The 20,052-nt window shown below is 38.5% G+C and overlaps 1 protein-coding gene across 9 annotated transcripts in view; it reads right to left on the bottom strand.

Moving 5' to 3' along the window:
* The window catches only part of SYT1 (synaptotagmin 1), a 358,089-nt gene that overhangs the window by 268,005 nt on the left and 70,032 nt on the right, over positions 1-20,052 (bottom strand). For 6 of the 9 annotated variants that reach the window (XM_074902820.1, XM_074902819.1, XM_074902823.1 and 3 more), the window contains exon 2: positions 9,029-9,135. The exons of the other annotated variants lie outside the window; for them this stretch is intronic. The gene's annotated coding sequence lies outside the window, so the exon portion shown is untranslated. The remainder of the gene's footprint in view (positions 1-9,028; positions 9,136-20,052) is intronic. 9 annotated transcript variants of the gene reach the window in all.

Genomic DNA, 20,052 nt, shown 5'->3' on the forward strand with positions numbered 1-20,052 from the left:
TTTTGCCCATAACAGGAATTGGTAAGCCATCTCCCTGACTCATCTTGACACATGAACTTTTCCATCTTACATACTCCCCCTATCCTGTTGAGGAGTGAAAGAGCAGCTGAGTGGGGGCCTGGCAGCCAGCCAAAGTCAACCCACATGCTTGGGAATCAAATGTGGGAGCTGATTTTTACTAACTTGGGTAGTCCAATTGTACAAATGTGACTGAAGTTCATTCTTAATTACAATGCTAAGCATGCTTCCTAATAGTGAGTTTAGCAGTACTTGCGTAAAAGGTGGTGTCAGCACCCACTGCCCCCAGCCACATTCTGTGCAGGCTCAAAGTTCTGGAGTGGCTTCAGAGGCTGCTTAAACTGATTTAAGACTTTTCTGCTGCCAGAAGAGATCCTGCCCTACTTCCCACATGCACATCACTGCACTATTCCTAGTGTGGCAGCAATAAGACTTTTCTGGCTGAAAACTACTCTGTTAACTTTTAGTGATGAAACAAAAAAGAGCATCACTTCCAGCAAAAATGTGAATTTATGTTATCATGAAACTACACCCTTGGACTGTTTCAAGGTTGATGATTCCAATGTACCTCAGAAAATAACTATCCTTATTAGCACAGATCTTTCCCTAATTTTACACTGGAGTTTATTAAAATGCTCATCCTAATTTATTCAGATATAAAGATGGTCAGAAATATTCTGTCACCTTTTTTTAGGCCAATTTGTCACAAAATGTTTTTCTACATTTTTCTACACTTGACCAAACCTGTGATAGGATCAGAGGACTTTCTGAACCAAACTAAATTTATGGTCTACCTAATCTTGTATCCTTTCTGACAAATGACAACATCAATTATTTTTTAAAAAATGTGCATGACCTCCTGCATTAGTTACCCAGAATGTAAATCATTCCATGGAAGGATATCCTACCCACTTATTCTGCTCTATATGTGTTTTGTTTTCTTCCCCATAAAATCTTGTAAGAATTTACGGTTACAATTCTCACTGCCATTAAAATTAAGAACTGTTTGCATTTTTCCAGCTTCTTGGCTTCATCCTGTAGTTATCTGGTAGGCCTTTTACTCATCCAGTTAAATAACCCACAATACTCTTCCCAGGTATGGTGTGCACTTGTAGGTGCATACTTTCCCTGTAAATCTAGTTTTTTCCCCAAGTGGTTTTAGTTTCTTTTTTTGCCTGCCAAAAAGGAAAGAAAAATTATGTCCCCCCCACCACAAACATATGCAGGAGAATGAGCATCTATTTTCTGACCGTCACTGATGCTGAGATTGACGGGGAAAAACAGCAAGGACTCCAAGTACCACCTATGGCTCAGTGAGCCGACTGTTTGATTGTTCTCATTTTAACAGCTTATGTATAATTCCTGCTGTTTAGACTGTAACACAATAAATGCAGCACTGTGAGAAGAAAGAAGCCTTTCTTCGCACCAGCAATTTTGTTCTCTCTCTTATAGGGAGAGTAAGACCTGAATTTGACTGTATTACTTTGTGAAATTTTATTTTCCCCAAAAAAGCCTTTGTTATGTCTGATTCGTCCTTCATCACCAAAACTCAGAAATATCATTGCAGCTTATGTTGCCAGTATAAAACAGCTACTTTCAGCTAAGGAGGTTATACACAGTTTAATAAATTTCAAGTAATTTTTGCATTTATTTTTCTCCCCATTTTTAATGGATGCATACAACACAGACCTATATAAAATTCAATTTTCACTGTTGAATGATGGTTTACCTTTAAGATGGAAATGATTAAAGGAGGCAAGATGTATCCACCTACAGCCTAGGGATTTTAATTTATCAGTGGAATGTTGGTTCCCAAAAGAGGAATGAAGGGTTAGTTCAGAAAAATGAGGTCAAAAATATAGGAAAAAGAAAAAGAAGTCATGCAAATATTTATACTTTCAGAGACAGGTTTACAGTCTATTAACCTTTGCTCTGAGACAACTCTTCAAACTGTGGCAACACTGCTCACTTGTAATTTTGGTGTTCATTGCAACAATGCCTTAGCCCTTGACTGTTGAACAGTCCCATGATAATATGTGAACATCTTCCCAGTCGATAGGACTTTGCTGACCAGAAAATATAAGAACATACTAAAATTATTTAAAAGACAAAAAAACCCCTGGAATAAATTGGGAAAGCATAACTTCTCAACCAATTAAAAGAACACACAGATAACATCCTCTATCTTGTGGGGAGATATTTAACATTGGTTTAATAAGTATTTTCTTTTACTGAGGTATGCTGAGTATAAGCCCTAAAATCCATCACCAGTTTTCTCCATCAGCCAGACTCACTGAATGAAATGGAATTTTATTTGTGGTCCTACATGCTCCATCATGGTTAATGGAGTTTTACAGGCCTGAGAATGAAACAGGGATTCCAGGATTTCTTGTTTTCATAAATGGGCTAGAAACAAAATACTGCTAAGGCAAGAAAAAGGGGAAAGAACTTGTGAGAGTTTTGCTATCAACTAGCACAGTTTCTTGAATTAAATGGGGTCAGACCATTAGGACTGGTTGGTCTGGGGCCTCCTGATTCTGGACCTGTACTATTTACAGCCTTCCTCTCTGCTCTGTGGAGATTCCCTCAGTGCTGACCTGAGTACCACTCTGCATTTCTAGAACGTCCAAAGAAACTACAGTGGAAGTAATAGTTCCTGTAATAGGAGAACTGCTTTCATCCTTGCTACTATCATCAAATACAAGCAAAAAATAATACCAAAATCAACACACCATAAATATTCCTAAATGGAAAGTAGTATTAAAGATAAAATTCATCTAGAATACTTAAAGGAATATTTTTACCGATTTAATGGATTTTTTTAAATGGGAAGACTCCTTGTAACACTTAACCAGCTGCAATTATTTTGTGTTTCTGTAAGCACTTCCTAATAGAAAGTCTCAGAAGATAGTTCTTACCGACTCGTTATTACAGTATCCCTTTTAACACAATTTGTAACACAAAGACATCAAGAACACTGAGAGACTGACCAAACAAATTCTGTGATTGAGTGACAGATTAAGAAGCATTTCTAGTCCAGATTTGTGCATTAGATTTTCAGGTTCTGTTGCATCATCAAGTTTCTGGTATAGGTTTTTTTTAAATTCTCCTGGATTCATTCTTATTCCATTTTCGTTTTAATTTGCTTTTCCACTCCATATTTACCTTACAGACATCTTCATTCTGTTTCACATTCCTGTGAACCTTATGGTAGCTCATGGGTGTACATGGATAATCTCTTTAGTAGCAACTGACCTCAGGGCACGAGACAGTCAAATATGCACGCAAGTCCTTGAAGCTATTGTTCAAATGAAAATTCAACTTTTAGATCCCAAAACATTTGCTTTCATTTAAATTAGTTTGAGTTATAACATTGGTGACTTACTCCCAGATAACTGCTTCATATTGTCAGAAGAAACTGTCTCTGAGACACACATGATAGTGAACAGAGATGGAAATTAATCTTGTGATGAACACTCTACTACTACAATTAAAATTCATTTGCAAGTTTTGGTGAAACAGGAACAGATGCAGGGGAACTAGAAAATAAAATATTTTTTCAATCTCTCTGACTTGTTCCCTCCTTTTTCCACATTCAGGACAGTTATACCGTGTTTTATTACTGAAAATAAAAGGTAGGCTTTGGGCAGAATGACAGCCACTGCTAAAGTCACACATTAAAATTTAGTCTTACAACAATCTGTTCAACAACACAAACGGATAGTATTATTCTTTCCAAGTCAGTTATTTTTTGGGGGGACAATCTACTTTGAGGACATACTGCTTTGCATTTTCATGTGTGTTTTCATCTGTTTTGTGAACTTTCATTGAGAAGTGCCCTAACATTTCATTATCTTTATATATTGCTGCTTTTCATTTGACCTGTGAATGATCTCTACAAGCTCCCTGTGAAATATCTGCACAAACAAAAAAAGCATAAAAAACTAACTCAAATGAAGCCTTGAAGCCCTTGAAAGTATAAACAAATAATTGGCACAGGAACTGTGACATGCAAACGTAAGTCCTGTAAATATCTTCATACCATACAGAAACTCTTTTCCTCTATTACAAGGAGTGGTTTTAGCATGATGTTTAACTGCAATTGCATCAAGCCTGGAAACTAGAATCTTAACAGAACATGATTGTTTCTCTTACTCTGATCATCCCTGGAGAAAACATGAAAGTGACTGGGTGAAGGTAGACTATCTAGGCTACAGTAAGCAATGCTACTTAGATTTAACATACTCAAAAAAGTATCCATGCAATTTCCTAAAACCAGATTCTTTGACTAATTCCAAATAGTTAGCAAGTCAAGAAGTACTGAAACAAAGCTAAAATGGGTAGTAATAAATCTTCACTGTTGACTGCTGAAACAAGTATTTTTAGATGAAGCACTAACAGTGGCAGCGTAATAAATAAATATGAAGCAGACCATCTTGAGTGCCATCACGTGGCGTGTACTGGACAACCAGATGCTCAGGCCCAGTCAGCATGGGCTTATGAAAGGCAGGTCCTGCCTGACAAACCTGATCTCCTTCTATGACAAGGTGACCCGCTTACTGGATGAGGGAAAGGCTGTGGATGTTGTCTACCTTGACTTTAGTAAAGCCTTTGACACCATATCCCACACGATTCTCCTGGAGAAACTGGCTGTTCATGGCTTGGTCGGATGTACTCTTTGCTGTTGTGCTAGTTTTGGCTGGGATACAGTTAATTATCTTCATAGTAGCTTGTATGGGGCTATGTTTCAGTTTTGTACTGGAAACAGTGTTGGCAATACAGGGATGTTTTTGTTATCGTTGAGCAGTGTTCACACAGAGCCAAAGCCTTTTCTGCTTCTCACCTCACCCCACCAGCGAGCATGCTGAGGGTGCACAACAAGTTGGGAGGGAACACAGCTGGGACAGCTGACCAAAGGGATATGCCAGACCATATGACATCATGCTCTGCGTATAAAGCTGAGGGAAGGAGGAGGAAGGGGGAGAGGTCCGAGTGATGGTGTTTGTCTTCCCAAGTAATAGTTATGCGTGATGAAGCCTTGCTTTCCTGGAGATGGCTGAACACCTGCCTGCTGATGGCAAGTGGTGAATGAATTCCTTGTTTTGCTTTGCTTGTACATGCAGTTTTTGCTTTATCTGTTAAACTGTATTTACAGAATCACAGAATCATTCAGGTTGGAAAAGACCCTTGGGATTACAGAGTCCAGCCATCAGCCCTACTCTACAAAGTTCTCCCCTACATCCTATTGCCCAACATCTCATCTAAATGACCCTTAAACACATCCAGGGATGGTGACCCCACCACCTCCTTAGGTAGCCTATTCCACTGCCTGACCACTCTGAAAAATTTTTACCTAATATCCAGTCTGAACTTCCGCTGTTGCAGTTTGAAGCCATTCCCTCTTGTTCTATCACTAATCATCTGTGAGAAGAGACCGGCACCAACCTCTCTACAATGTCCTTTCAGGTAGTTGTAGAGAGTGATGAGGTCTCCCCTCAGCCTTCTCTTCCTCAATCTAAACAGTCCCAGCTCCTTCAATCGCTCCTCATAGGATTTACTCTCCAGGCCCTTCACCAGCTTCATTGCCCTCCTCTGCACTCGCTCCAGCACCTCGATATCTCTCTCATATTGAGGTGCCCAAAACTGGACACAATACTCCAGGTGTGGCCTCACCAGTGCCGAGTACAGGGGCACTATCACCTCCCTACTTCTGCTGGTCACACTATTTCTAATACAAGCCAGGATGCCGTTGGCTTTCTTGGCCACCCGGGCACACTGCTGGCTCATGTTCAGCTGCTTGTTAATTAGAACCCCCAGATCCTTCTCTCCGAGACAGCTCTCCAGCCACACCTCCCAAAGCCTGTAGCCATGCAGGGGGATGTTGTGGCCCAAGGGCAGGACCTGGCACTGGGCCTTCTTGAAGCTCATCCTGTTAATGTTGGCCCATGGATCCAACCTATCCAAGCAACCTATCCAAGTCTCTCTGTAGAGCCTCCTTATCTTCATGCAGATCGACACTCCTGCTTAACTTGGCGTCATCTGTGAACTTACTGATGATACACTCTATGTCCTTATCATCAATAAAGATGTTGAACAGAAATGGTCCCAACACTGAGCCCTGAGGAACACCACTTGTGACCAGCCACAAGCTGGATTTAACCCCACTGACCACCACTCTCTGGGACCGTCCATCCAGCCAGTGCTTGACCCAGCAGACCGTACGCTCATCCAGGCCATGAGCAGCCAGTTTTTCTATGGGAATTCTATGGGGAACTGTGTTGAATGCTTTTCAAACATCCAGACAGACAATATCCACAGCTCTTCCTTGTCCAGTAGTCAGGTCATCTTGTCATAGAAGGAGATCATGTTGGTCAGGCAAGACCTGCCTTTCATAAGGCAGCAGGACCCATGCTGACTAGGCTTGATCCCCTGGTTGTCCATTATATGACTTTTAATGGCACTCAAGATGACTTGCTCCATGACCTTCCCTGGCACCGAGGTCAGACTGACAGGTCTGTAGTTTCCTGGATCCTCCTTTCTGCCTGTCTTGTAGATGGGTGTCACATTTGCCACCCTCCAGTCCAATGGGACCTCCCCAGTTAGCCATGACTTCAGGTGAATCATGGACAGCAGCTTGGTGAGCACATCTGCCAACTCTTTCAGCACCTCTGGGTGTAACACATCCAGTCCCACAGACTTGTGTGCATCCAAGTGGTGTAGCAGGTCTCTGACCACCTCCTCTTTAATTGTGCTGACCTCAATCTGCTTCCCCTCCCCATCTCCCAGCTCGTGAGGCTGGGTGTCCAGGGAACAGCCAGTTCCACTGCTAAAGACTGTGGCAAAGTTGGCATTGAGCACCTCAGCCTTTTCCTCATCCTTTGTTACTATGTTTACCTCTGCATCCAGTAAATGAGGGAGATTTTCTGTAATCCTCCTTTTGTTGTTAATGAATTTATAGAAACATTTTTTATTATTTTTAACAGCTGTAGCCAGGTTGAGCTCTATTTATCTCAACCTACAAATTCTCTCACTTTTATGCTTCTTTTCCCCATCCCACCAGGGGGAGGCGAGTGAACAGCTGTATGGTGCTTAGTTGCTGGCTGGGGTTAAACAACAACTGGGTAAAAATCTGCCTGGATGGCCGAGCTCAGAGAGTGGTGGTGAGTGGAGGTAAATCCAACTGGCAGCTGGTCACAAGTGGTGTTTCCCAGGGCTCAGTACTAGGGCCAGTTATTTTCAATATCTTTATCAAAGATCTGGACAAGGTGATTGAGTGCACCCTCAGGAATTTTGCAGATGACACCAAGTTGGGAGGGAGGATTGATCTGCTTGAGGGTAAGAAGGTTCTACAGAGGCATCTGGACAGGCTGGAGTGATGGGCTATGGCCACTTGCATGATGTTCAACAAGGTTGAATGCCAGGTCCTGCACTTGGGACACAACAACCCCCTGCAATACAATAGGCTTGGGGAAGAGTGGCTGGAAAGCTGCCCTGCAGAAAAAGAACCTGGGGGTGTTTGTTGGCAGCCAGCTGAATATGAACAGGCAGTGTGCCCAGGTGGCCAAGGTGGCTAACAGCATTCTAGCTTATATCAGCAATAGCGTGGCCAGCAGGGACAGGGAAGTGACCATCCCCCTGTACTCGGCACTGGTGAGGCTGCACCTCAAACACTGTGTTCAGTTTTGGACCCCTCACTACAAGACAGACATTGAGGTGCTGGAGCACTTTCAGAGAAGGGCAACAAAGCGGGTGATGGGTCTAGAGAACAAGTCTTATGAAAAGCAGCTGAGGGAGCTGAGGTTGTTCAGCCTGAAGAAGAGGAGCCTAAGGGGAGACCTCATTGCTCTCTACAACTGCCTGAAAGGAGGTTGTAGTGAGGTGGGCATCAGACTCTGCTCCCAAGCAATAGGACTAGAGAAAATGGCCTTAAGTTGCACCAGGGGAGGTTTAGATTGAATATTAGCCAAAATTTCTTCACCGATAAGTTTGTCAAGCATGGGAACAGGCTGCTCAGTGAAGTGGTTGAGTCACCATCCTTGGAGGTATTTAAAAGACTTGTACATGTGGCACTTAGGGACATGGTTTAGTGGTGGACTTGGCAGTGTTAGGTTAACGGTTGGACATAATGATCTTAGCAGTCTTTTTCAACCTAAATGATTCTGTGACTTCAAATTAATTTTCAAAAGTTGTATCACCAAACCAGAATATCAGTGAAATAACCTTAGGAAATCCCTAAAAAACACAATAAATGAAAAATATCTGGACATTATTGCTCTCTATTAATACAATTGTGACATAAATTTAATTTCTGGCTCCTAAAATCGGAAAGGTCAAAATATAGGATCTAGAACACAAGACTGATATAAAACCATCTCCTAATTTCACTGTGCTGTCTACATCACTGGTACAGGAGCTTATGAAATGACTACTGAAGAGATGTGACTGCCTGGTGGAGATTGAGGTTTACAAGCATTAACTCAAATGGAACTCATTAGCTAAAAAGGCACAGAAGATATATATGTATATAACCTGAAAAATTACAGTAACATGGTATATGCAACTTCCATTGCTTAAGGTATTCACAGGCAAAAACATAAGGGCACATACTACTGAATGTAAAAATAAAAGACAAACCTTACTCAGAAGTGCTATGTATAGTGGTGCACAATGGCAGATGCCACAGCATATTTTTTTATGATACAAGGCTGCTCAAGATCATCTATGGATACATAATGAACCATGACAGCTTGGAATCTGATAAAACACAAGTTGATAGTGAGAGAAGGCAAAGAATACCTGAATAGCCAACAAATGCATATAAACTGGTTTTTTTATCTTTAGTATCAGTATTACCACAAAAGTATACGTTCATTAATCTAACAGACTTTACATCAGAAAAAGCTATTTCTTTAAATTATTTGCTACCTTCATTTTATTTATTGGAAAGCACCATGCATTAAAGCGTTTAACAGAGTATGGAAGATAACAGAATCCATGTTTTATAAAATACCTTATATGACTGGCATCAACGCAGTTTTCACAGGGAAATCTTGAATGAAGGCTCTATCAGTCAGTTTCTAGTTTCTTCACAGCTCAGAAAAAAAATCCCTTTTCTCCCTTTAAGAGAAAGACATTCCATGTAAACACTTGCCAGTACCTATGCAGCTGTATGTTCTACCTTTGCCCACAAACAATTGCTGCTTAAAAACTCCTTTAATTATACTTGGTTTGTTCAGTGCCCTTCACATGCTGATTGCCAGAAGTAGATTACCATAACAATTAATGAGATTGTTAAAATACACAGAAAAAAAAAAAAATATATGTACAAGTTTTCTTCATCATGGACTCATTTGGACTGTTTTCTTAGTGTGCTCCAATATTATATATTTCTGTAGATTTTATCAGTGAGTCAAGTACAGTGAACTGTAGCGATCTTGCACACATTTTAATTTCCTACTGCTGTATCCCACAAGGTTCCTTAACTTAACATGCTCAGTGAATTCCTCTGAAGCCAAAAAGACATGGATTTATACTTGCAGATTCTTTAACTTGTATATACAACCAGACAATTTCAAAGCAGTGTGCATTAAGGGGCAAAAGTGATATAAGTCAATTCAATCTTCAAAGAATTCATAACACTATTCAGATTATACTATAGATTCCCACTCCCCCCGCCCTTCTCAGCTCTTCTATTTTCCTTTTATAGAGTCTCCTGTTCTGGTAATAAGAGAATTCACATCACTTTTTCCCCAAAGCTATCACTAGAAGCTCCAGTGAAGACTGAGTGCTTACTGTGCTGGAAGTTGTTTGAACAAGACTGTTAGAAATCTTTAAGACTTTTATAAATCAAATCCCTGAAACAGGCAAAGGATAGGAGTAAAGCTGTGTCAACATATTTATTCTACAGATGGAAGCTGAGGTACACAAAATTAAACAATATGCTGAATGTCACACAAGGAGTCTGGTTTAAGGAACCTTCTCAGCCTTAAATGTCTTGAATCCTTGCCCAATGCCTTAATGATACACCACAAAAGCATTCTCAGTCTCCACATCTTACATGTAGCACTTCTGATTATTTTCCTTAATAAGAAATATCATCATTATTTTGTTTTGCTGGTCTTGGCAATATTTAAAACAGCAAAAATTCTTAGAAATAAAGATTTTATTTGAACAAAAGCATTGCATAATTCAGAAGTTCATTAAAAGTATTTAAAATAGTTTGGAAGATCTAATTTTTCACTACTTAAGTAGTAAGAAATCAATATTGTTTAGCACAACAGTAAAAACAATGCATTTTCCATAAATGTGCATACCTATAATTTGCCTTCTGATTTTTTAGGGAAATAAAGCCCATATCAGCAAGGTGCACTGCACTGAATTTACAGTTACCAACGTCATGGGGCAACAAGAATTTACACCATCACACAATGTGCTTTTCCATCAGAAAAGAAAATAAAGGCTACATCCTTCAAATGACTCCAGGATCTAAGGTTTTCATGAAATAAATATCAGGAAAAACTGGTTAAAAATGTTCTGGCTTTCAGAGTCAACAATTATTTTGTACCTTGTGGCTGTCTGAATATAATATATTTATTTATCAAAAAAACCAAAGTAAAATTAAAGTCATTAGATGCAAGCCACAACATTAATAACATTGCTGCAATGTCAAGCACTCACAGTTTCATTCAACCTCATTTCAAGGTTTAGTGACAGTCTCTGAGTCACATATTTTTTATGGGGAGCCATGTTTATCCAGTACCTGTGCTGGGGTTTTTTTAAGGAATTATAAGGATCTACACCCCTTTCATTCTGTGAATGCTCTATAATTTGTATACCATACAAAGTACATTCTTAAAACAAAATTATGATTTTCATGGTGAAATTTTTTCAGGATAAAAAAATCCACTTTTTTTTTTTTTTTTTTTTACACCCAATAGTGGATCCTCATTTTTCCCATCTCTTTTTCTTTTTTTTCTTTGAAGTACATAGTATATACTGTATGTTCCTATATACCCAAGCACAGTTCCTACTGAATTCCGTTTTCTTGCCTTCCTGGTTCATTTCTCAACCATTCCCAGTTCTCTTCACCCAGGATTACCGGCTGATGATAATGGCAGATATGTTGGCAGCTCTACATCTGCTGTCTGGATATCCAATCAAATCTGTCTTCTCTAGAGCTCTCATTCCCAAAATGAATTCTCATTCTTTTTGGCTGGTCAGTCTCAATTTCCCACTCCATGTCCAATTCTTCCCATTCTTCAGGTTGACTGTTAATCCATTCCCTCTGCCCATCAAGCCTCAGTCACTCCCTCCTCAACCCAGCGCTGATCATTTTTCTCCCATACTGGTACTCTTCTGTCCACTGGGGTCCCAGCAGTGTCCCAGCTCTCGTTGCTGGGGCTGGTTCCTTCCCATCACACAGAGGAGTTATCAAGAGACATTACAAGAAACTCTTTTCCATTGTTTTCGTCTTGCAAGACAAGTATATTAAGTCACTCCATGGGAATGCTATGACTTTATCATAGCTAGCCTTAGGAGTTTTGAGAAGCTTGAGCACAGTCATCAGTGACTACAAAGGCAGATTTTACATCTTTGGCATTAACAGATCCCTCTTTCCTCTGTGAATTCCGATGATTTTAAAAAGGCTTATAATTTTGCTAATTCTGGTGGATATTTCGAGGGATGGCAACAAGCACATTCAGTTCAGAACTGGCAAGTTCACTACTAGGCAGAAAAACTAACTCCACCAAAAAGGAAACTTTCAATTATGACAGTTTTGTGTTGAGAACTTAACTGTGTTAAAAAATCCTAGTTAGAAGCATATATTTCTAAGGAGATAGCAGTTAGCCTTTGGGAGTCAGGAAAAGACGGATAACTCAATCAATAAAGTAAGTTTTAGTATGTTCATAAAAGTAACAGTGAAACGTGATCCATGTTTCAACAAGAATTTTCAGGTTTTCTTAGAGATTTAGAACTTCTTTTTACAAGCCCCTTGGGAAGCAAAATGAACCTCTCTCACTTATTGGATGAACAATGCATAATACTTTGCGTAATGAAATTAAGCAGCCTGAAATACATGTGAACATGACTAATGAGACCAAATGCAGCAGGAAAACCAAGCAGATGGCTTGAGCATGCTGGAACAGAGTAGCGAGGAGAGATCTGAATGTTTTGCGGTTTTTGCAAGTTACATAAAGAAACACAAATATAATCTTTGCATTTCTGTATAATCCTGCATCTGTCAGCACTTTGATGGTCTACGGATCACAAGTGAGAGCTTCCCAGAATACTAATAGTTTCTGTGGAAGACCTTTATGTGTCCTCCATAGAGATGCAAAATGCAAACAAAATAGGGGGGAGGAAGAGCTTCATTTTGCATTTTGTGTCTTGCTTTTTTAGTTTCATAAAAAGATACTTAAACTACTGATATATCTGTAATGAACTAGTTTTTCTCCACCAAGAACCTGGTTCTCAGAAACCTCCCAGCAGTACGAACATTTGGGGAAAAAACACAGAAAGAAAGAGGGAAAGAAGGTAGCAAGTATTAAAAGATGATAGGAAAAGGCTTTCTTATCAAGAAAGGTCAATAGCCAACTTATGAAGGATGCTACCAGAAACACAGGAAGATGAAGATAAAATCAGTTTGCTCTCATTGCCTTCTGGGAAGAAAAAAAAAATAAATCTGTCCATAGAAAAAGTTAACTGTTCATTTCTGTAATCTGAGCTAAAGTAAGTGTTACCAGGTAGCTAGCTTCTCCTGGAGAGGTATTTCTTGGCTGAAGGTATAACTCTGCTCTGCATGCAACACACACTGACACTGGTTATTTACATCTGCAAACTTATGGGATTGTCCATAGTTATGTTATAAAGAACAAGCAGATTCAGAAAGAAGTATAAATCTGAGCAACTTTAGGTCATCCCGCTGCCTCTTCTTCCACAAATGATTGGGATAAAATGCCTTTGGATGTGTATGTTCTGACAGCTGAGGATTTTTTTGCACTAGAAAGCTATTTGATGTTCTTGAAAGAAAGCAGAGTCACTACCTGTGGTCACAATATAAGGACATCTTGTCAACAAAGTAATTTTAACCAATGTTCAGAAGACTATGTAATTAATCCGCACCTAATGGTAAGTCTAATAGTCCATTCCACTGTTGATGCTAATGCTACAGCTGTAGACCACCTACCACACCTTTGACTATTACATACTGCTGCTATTTAGCGCTTCCAGTGCAATTTAGTAGTGCAGTATGTTTTTGTTACTGACACAAACTACAGAGGTCCAAGATTCAGACACTGTTTAATCCCTTCAGCTAGTTTTCAAAATGTATCTCTGTGGGTATTGGTTTCCTTTTTTTAAAGTTCAGAATTTTTAGAATCATAGAAAGATACTGAATAATTTCATGGAGCATCACTATTCAGCACAACAAAGAACCAAAACCCACAAAACACATAACTTCTTTAGTTCTGGAAGACCAAGATATTTCTTCACTATTTTTTCCACTGACTTCTGACTATATTTTTATCTCCTGTACTAAATAAAAACCATTTATTTCAGTCTGGAACACATTAAAGTTATCTCTAATCTGCAACAACCACAGGAGTCTCTGAAAACCCAACATGAACTTCAGCAAGATCTTTCAGTCAGCCTCAACTGAAACTTATCAGACGACTTATGTAAAGATTTGGATAATCTCTTTATTTTAATGCAAATGATTCTTAATTACAGTGAAGCAAAATTTTAAAGTTTCAACTCCACAAATGTTACAAAGCGTTTGTTACATGATAAATAACACCTTAAATGAGAACTGCAATACATAGACGTTATTCCAGCCTATATAACTTGTATCAGTTCTCCCTCTGACCTTCCATTTTAAACCTTGGCTGCTATTCAAACTATCAGCAAAATCCAGTTTCTATCGCTATCTTTGTAGCTTTCTAACATAAAGTGTTAAATACGAGTACCTATCACAGTACTAATAAAAACATGGGGTTATTGATCTCAGTGCCTTTTATCATCCAGTGTCCATACAGACCAGGTATGCAACAGGGTTTTGTGAGGAAAGGTATCAACAGACAATTTCTATCTTGTCAATGCTTTAAAAATTATATTCTCCTTCTGTAAAGCTGTCTGTAAACAAATTCAGTTGTAAAGCTGAGTTTCTGTGAACTTCTGCAATAATTTGTATCAGAACAGTGAGCTCAAACTGTACTTTTATATCGATTTAGGTTTGGTATATTGTTTTACATAGAAAAAAAAATAGCATCCATACAGGATACTCATAGGAACAAAGTGCAAAACAAACAAAAGAAAGTGGTTCTTTGTCCAACTGCTGGAAGATCTATAAAACTCTCAGAAGGATACAAGAAATTAGGGGGTACAAGAAGATTTTTTTAAAGTTGCATGGGGAAAGGGGAAACAGCAAGAACTTGCAAGAGAGATTCACTGAGAGAGAAACTACACCAAGTTTGGGAAATCCCTTGGGAAGCTAGGATTTTTTGAGAAATATGTGATATAGTCTCATTCAATTCCTCTCTTTGGAAATCTGCTATGACTTGCTGGAGACAGGATGCTGAATGATCTGTAGATCCCAGGTTATAAGAATCCCTGGTCTGAATTCTTGGGACTATTCTTCCATTATAATGAGAAATGCTCTGAATTTGACCTATACTTTTGTCTAAGCGAAGGCAAGAAAACAGATGCCTTCATATTCCAGGGATTAGTCAAAAACACTGCAGGACACATGTGCATCACCCACTGATCTTTAGTATTGCATGTGAATCCATTTCTACTGAACAAATTTGTACAGCTTAAACATGGTGCGTCTGTGATCATCGTTCCATTAGTAGTAGCGCAACTGCACCTAGAGTACAAGTACTTAGTCATCTAGAAAAATAGACGATTCAAAAAACATGTATGAGAAAGTTTCACACTATACTACAAGTGAAATGTATCCGAACCTTCCAAACAGTTATTCTGTAAATACTTTGGGATTAAAGTCTGCAAGAAGATCATTTCAACATGTCAGCCTTTCTTGTTACTCAGTATGGTGAAGGAAAAAGGTAATAACAACAACAACAACAATAATAATAATAATAATAATAACAACAACAACAACACATTTTTGATCACTTTTCTATCCTTACAGAGCATATGCTAGTACAAGGCAGACAAGCGTAAACACAGACTCCAACAGAATGGTCTAAAAACTAGGAGAAATTACACTTGATCTTACTTTATATTCTGCAGGTGAAAGTGACTACAGTTCAGAGTCATGTGAACACTAAGACTTATAACTGTTTGAACTGGTAATTGCAAATTTGAAATTTGTTCTTTCCCTGTATACTGATTCAGGTGCCCATATGGTAGCACATAGCTAGTAGATAAATATTTATAAAAAACTGACCTTGGTGACATATGGCCAATATCTTTGCACTGTCACCCTTCAAGAGAATGTGCCTGTCCTCACATGTCACTATTCAAGCTCATACGTATTTTCTAGTCTCTCTGGTCTCAGCAGGATATTTTTTTACTTTCCTGTTGGAGATATTTTTCCCCAGGAGAATTTGAACTGAATTTCCTGTTAATCTATTGAAGTTATATACATTTAAAGAAGGAAATTCTGGTCCCTTTCTCTGCTTCCTAATCAAAAGCAGCAAGCAATAAATACATGCAAATACACACTTCACTTTGCACTAGCAAAAGTTATCACTCTTGATCTTGTCACTTAATGGACAGAAGCCAAAAAAAGTATTTCTAGTACCACCCTATCTTACTGGTCTTTGTGAAAAAAATATATCTATATTACCCTGCTACTTCCACTTCAATTAGGTGAAGAGTTACTTAGCAACATTCTTTTGCTTTAGCTACATCTCAGATCATTAATATTAACTCACCTACTATAGCAAAAGCAGACTGACAGACATCTTGCTTTGCTCTACACTTTCTTCCTCCATGTGAATGTTGAACCATGCAACAAAAAGAATCAATAGTTCACTACAGAGTGAACACATCAGTTTTGTATGATTTCCTTATACTGTTCCTAGTCCTATCCTCAAACTCTCATTTTGACCTCTCTTACCAACCCAACTCCATACTGATCAACTCATTTACTTGCTACCAAGGAACAATCTCAAGCTTAAACTATGAGGGAAACCATCAATGAAAGACATCAAACAGAACATCAAACTGATGGTATAGAACTTGCTGCAGAAGGAAACTAAACTTTTTTTTTTTTTCAGGCTGTAAGTGAAAATAACCCAAACACACAAAACTAACAAGCTGACAGTGAAAGGGTAAAGTTTTGAGGTTCTGTCTTCCAGATCTGTGCATCTGCTCAATGCACAATTATTAAAGTCAACTGATGTGATCAGCTGACAACCTGTAATGCCAAATTAAGAGTTTAATGTTCTTTGTCAACATCCAGCTGATGTACAATGTGCCCTTCTGTACCTAGAAAACTCAGCATGTCATTTTTAAGATGACAAAATCTTCACTGAGCTTTGGCAATAGGAGCTCACACTTTACTGAGGTCCTGCACATTATCTCAGGTTGGACCGTCTTCAAAACAATCGCTTATTAGCCAATTAGGTTGGAAAGAGGCATTTTCCCCTACAGCTTCAACGAGTTGAGTTACCATTCTTCTCACGTGCACAAAGGAAAAAAAAAAAAATCCACTTGCAAAGCATTGTTTCCCAACTGCAACATTTAAAGGGAAGGTTGCCATTTCCTCTGGCAAAGACCTATGAACATAAAAAAATGCTGTAGCCATAAAACCAGGAAAAAAAGCATACAATCAAATTAGAAATCTCAAAAGGCATGAACTTACCACATGCATTCAGGCAGAGCTCTCTCACGGCTAGGCATCAGATAAAGATTTTAATTAGCTCCCTTGAAATTTGGTGTTCACATTTAGAATGAATGAAAAGTTCATCATCACTTCTTTTTCATCCACTATCCAGGAAACTTCCTTGTCAGAACATACATTAAAACTTGAGCAATGAAGAGGTGTACACATAAAGCAGTCAGGTCACGGTAAGTTACAAGAAGGAGTCATTTAAGAGTGGGAATGCTTTGTATTTTAAGCTTGGAGTTCCTATTGCCCCACTGGGCAATACAGTTTCGATAACTAGTTTTTACACTTGCACTTATTTGGAAACAAGAAAAACATAGGAACATCACAGTCAACTCACAACAGTGAAACCAGGTTTTCAACAGGCATTATATAAATTTCAACACACGTGACGTTCTAAAATTAGTTCAGACAAACAAACACACAGCACAGTTAATTATGCCTTGCCAGAGGAAAGACTGCAAGGCCTAAATATTTTTTCAATCTGCATCTTCTATTTTTAACTTTGATATATATTATATGCATATAGATTAATGAACACTGATGTACTAATATCCAATCCATAATTCCAGGCTAGCCAGAATGTGGTAAAGATACCATTTTTAACTATTTTCATTTGTCTTTGAAGTACTATTTTCTTAAATATAAGGAAATGCCTACAAAACATCTGATACGAGAGGAAATACTCCATATTGCCTCTACGCAGGTGTACCAGAAATGTAGTTTTATAGGTTTTTTTTAGTTTTCACCTTAACTAGACCTTACGAAAGACAACATGACCTTATTGTACTTTTATTTCTCTTCAAATAGAAAGCAAAGAAAATAACCAGATACAAATTTACTATTGCTTGATTACTTGAGTACCAAAAGTAAGTTCATACTCATTGATATAGTCCCCATATAATAAGCAAAATGTCATGACCAAAGGCTCCATAAGCCTTCAAGGTATTACTTCAAAAATATCACTCAGAAAAATTTCATTAAAAACACTGAAAACTAAATAGACTTTTCACAAGGACTTCCTCAGTTTGCCAATATTAGGTGATCAGGCTTAAAAGGTGTGAAGTAATGTGTCATAAAAGCAAGCGTTTTTGAGAACCTCCAAGTATTAAGCGATACAGATTATCTTCTCAGAGAAGTAATAACACAATGCCACAGAAACTTCAAAAACACCCAAATGGCCACTGACATAATCAGTTTATTAGAAAACTTGCATACTTTTCTCTTTTGTTTTCAAATTTTCAATCATGTATTTTTATTTTAACCACAGATAAACCAACACTACCACTTCATTTCTAGTTGGCAGATTTTTGGCTATCTCTAAACAGCGGGATTCAGACAGATAGTCAAGTTTCAGATATTGTGGTGGATTGACCCAGACCAAAAAAATAAGCATCTGCCAGCCACTCACTCTGCTTCCCTGCATGGAGGGGAGAATTTCAAGCACAAAAGCAAAAAAACCTTGTGAATCAAGATAAAGGCAATTTAATAAGTGAAGGAGAAAAAGAGGGAGAAAGAATGTACAAGTGAAGCAAAGGCAATCTCTCCCTACCATCCACCAGCAGCCCAGTGCTCACACAGCCTCCAAGTGACAACTGCTTTGGAAAGACTATCCCTGCTTTTGCTGTTGAGCATGACTTTATAAGGTACAGAATAATCCTCTGGCCGATTTGGGTCAGCTGTTCTGGCTGTGTTCCCTCCCAGCCTAATTGCTAGGGACTGAGTAAGAGAAGTTCAGCAACAGCTGAACCACTGGTGTGTTATCACCACTGTTTTAGTTATTAATCTAAACAAGCACCATACGAGTTGCGATGAGGAAAGTTAGCTCCATCCCAGCAAGACCCAATACAGATACACATCACAGTTCCCATCTCAATTTGCCAGGATGTGAGCTAACTGCCCATATGATCTCTCCATATTTTATTTCTCCTATCATTTCTACCCTGGTTTCCAGGCACACTGATGAACAGGCAACCAGGATCCCTGAAAGCACTAGCCATGCAGTCTACATATAGCTATTGAGGTCACAGTCCTCAAACTATATGTCACCCCTGCTGACACCAGTCTCATTTCCATCCCCTTGACATTCCACTCTCCAAATTACAGCACAAGAAAAATTACTTAACTGTCTCTGCTCCAGGTGGTATGCTATAAACTCTATTAACACCTCATGTCCATGACTGTATCATCACCACTCTTCTCTTTATTTTTTGTCTACTTTCTCCAATTTCTTTCCCTTCATTTACAGCCCATCAAAGTTTGTCAAGTTCTTAACGATCTCATTCTTGGTGTATTTAACATCTCTCAGCTTCCTTCTACTCTATACTTTTCTTCAATTTCTTTAAGAGATCCAACTACCACCCAGCCCACTAAGGAACTATTCTGTCATATTATCTGTTGGTGTTTCCATGCAATTTTGTGCTTGAATGGGAGTCATGCAGGTAAGAGCTTAACAATAGCTGTTACCGATATAAACACAACTTCCAAAGTCTGTGATGATACATATGTAAAAATAAGTGGAAATATAATTAAATAAGTAATTCTGATTTTCATACCATTTCAAAGTTTACTTCAGGAATTTTATATCATGGCCAAAATAATACCTGAGGCAACACTTAATTTTCAGTATAAATGGTATATTGACTGCATTCAAGAAAACAGAAGGTTGACTCACTGCAGTGTTGTCAGTCTCTATTGAACTTAAACAAATTGAAGAAGTAATTCATAATACAATAGCATTCTCAGCAGTTGCACATGCTGTCCAGTCTATTTAAATATCTCTGAATAATTCCTCAGAAAGGCACAATTGACAGTGTGAATAGTCTGGATGATGAATCATCAGGTAGTTTAAGTAAAATTTTGCTTGATTAACTGTTTTGTTTTTAAACCACCTGCACCATATTGTCTGATGTACCAGGACAGATCAAATTGTTCTCAGTCTTTTTCTGTAAACCAGACAAGCTTACAAATGATAAGTTTTATTGTATTATGAAATTGATGCCAAACTGAAGAGCTGTGTATTGTGTGATTCCAATTATCTATTTTCTGGCCAAGGACTTAATATCAGCCATTGTTATAGATGAAACTAATCCAGATTTATCAGAACTCTAATAGCTTGGTGTCATATGGAAGTAATTCTACTTTTTGTCTCCCTATCTTCAAAATACATTTATTCGTCCTCT

Source organism: Athene noctua, chromosome 3 (assembly GCF_965140245.1).
Source record: "Athene noctua chromosome 3, bAthNoc1.hap1.1, whole genome shotgun sequence".
Lineage (NCBI taxonomy): Eukaryota > Metazoa > Chordata > Aves > Strigiformes > Strigidae > Athene > Athene noctua.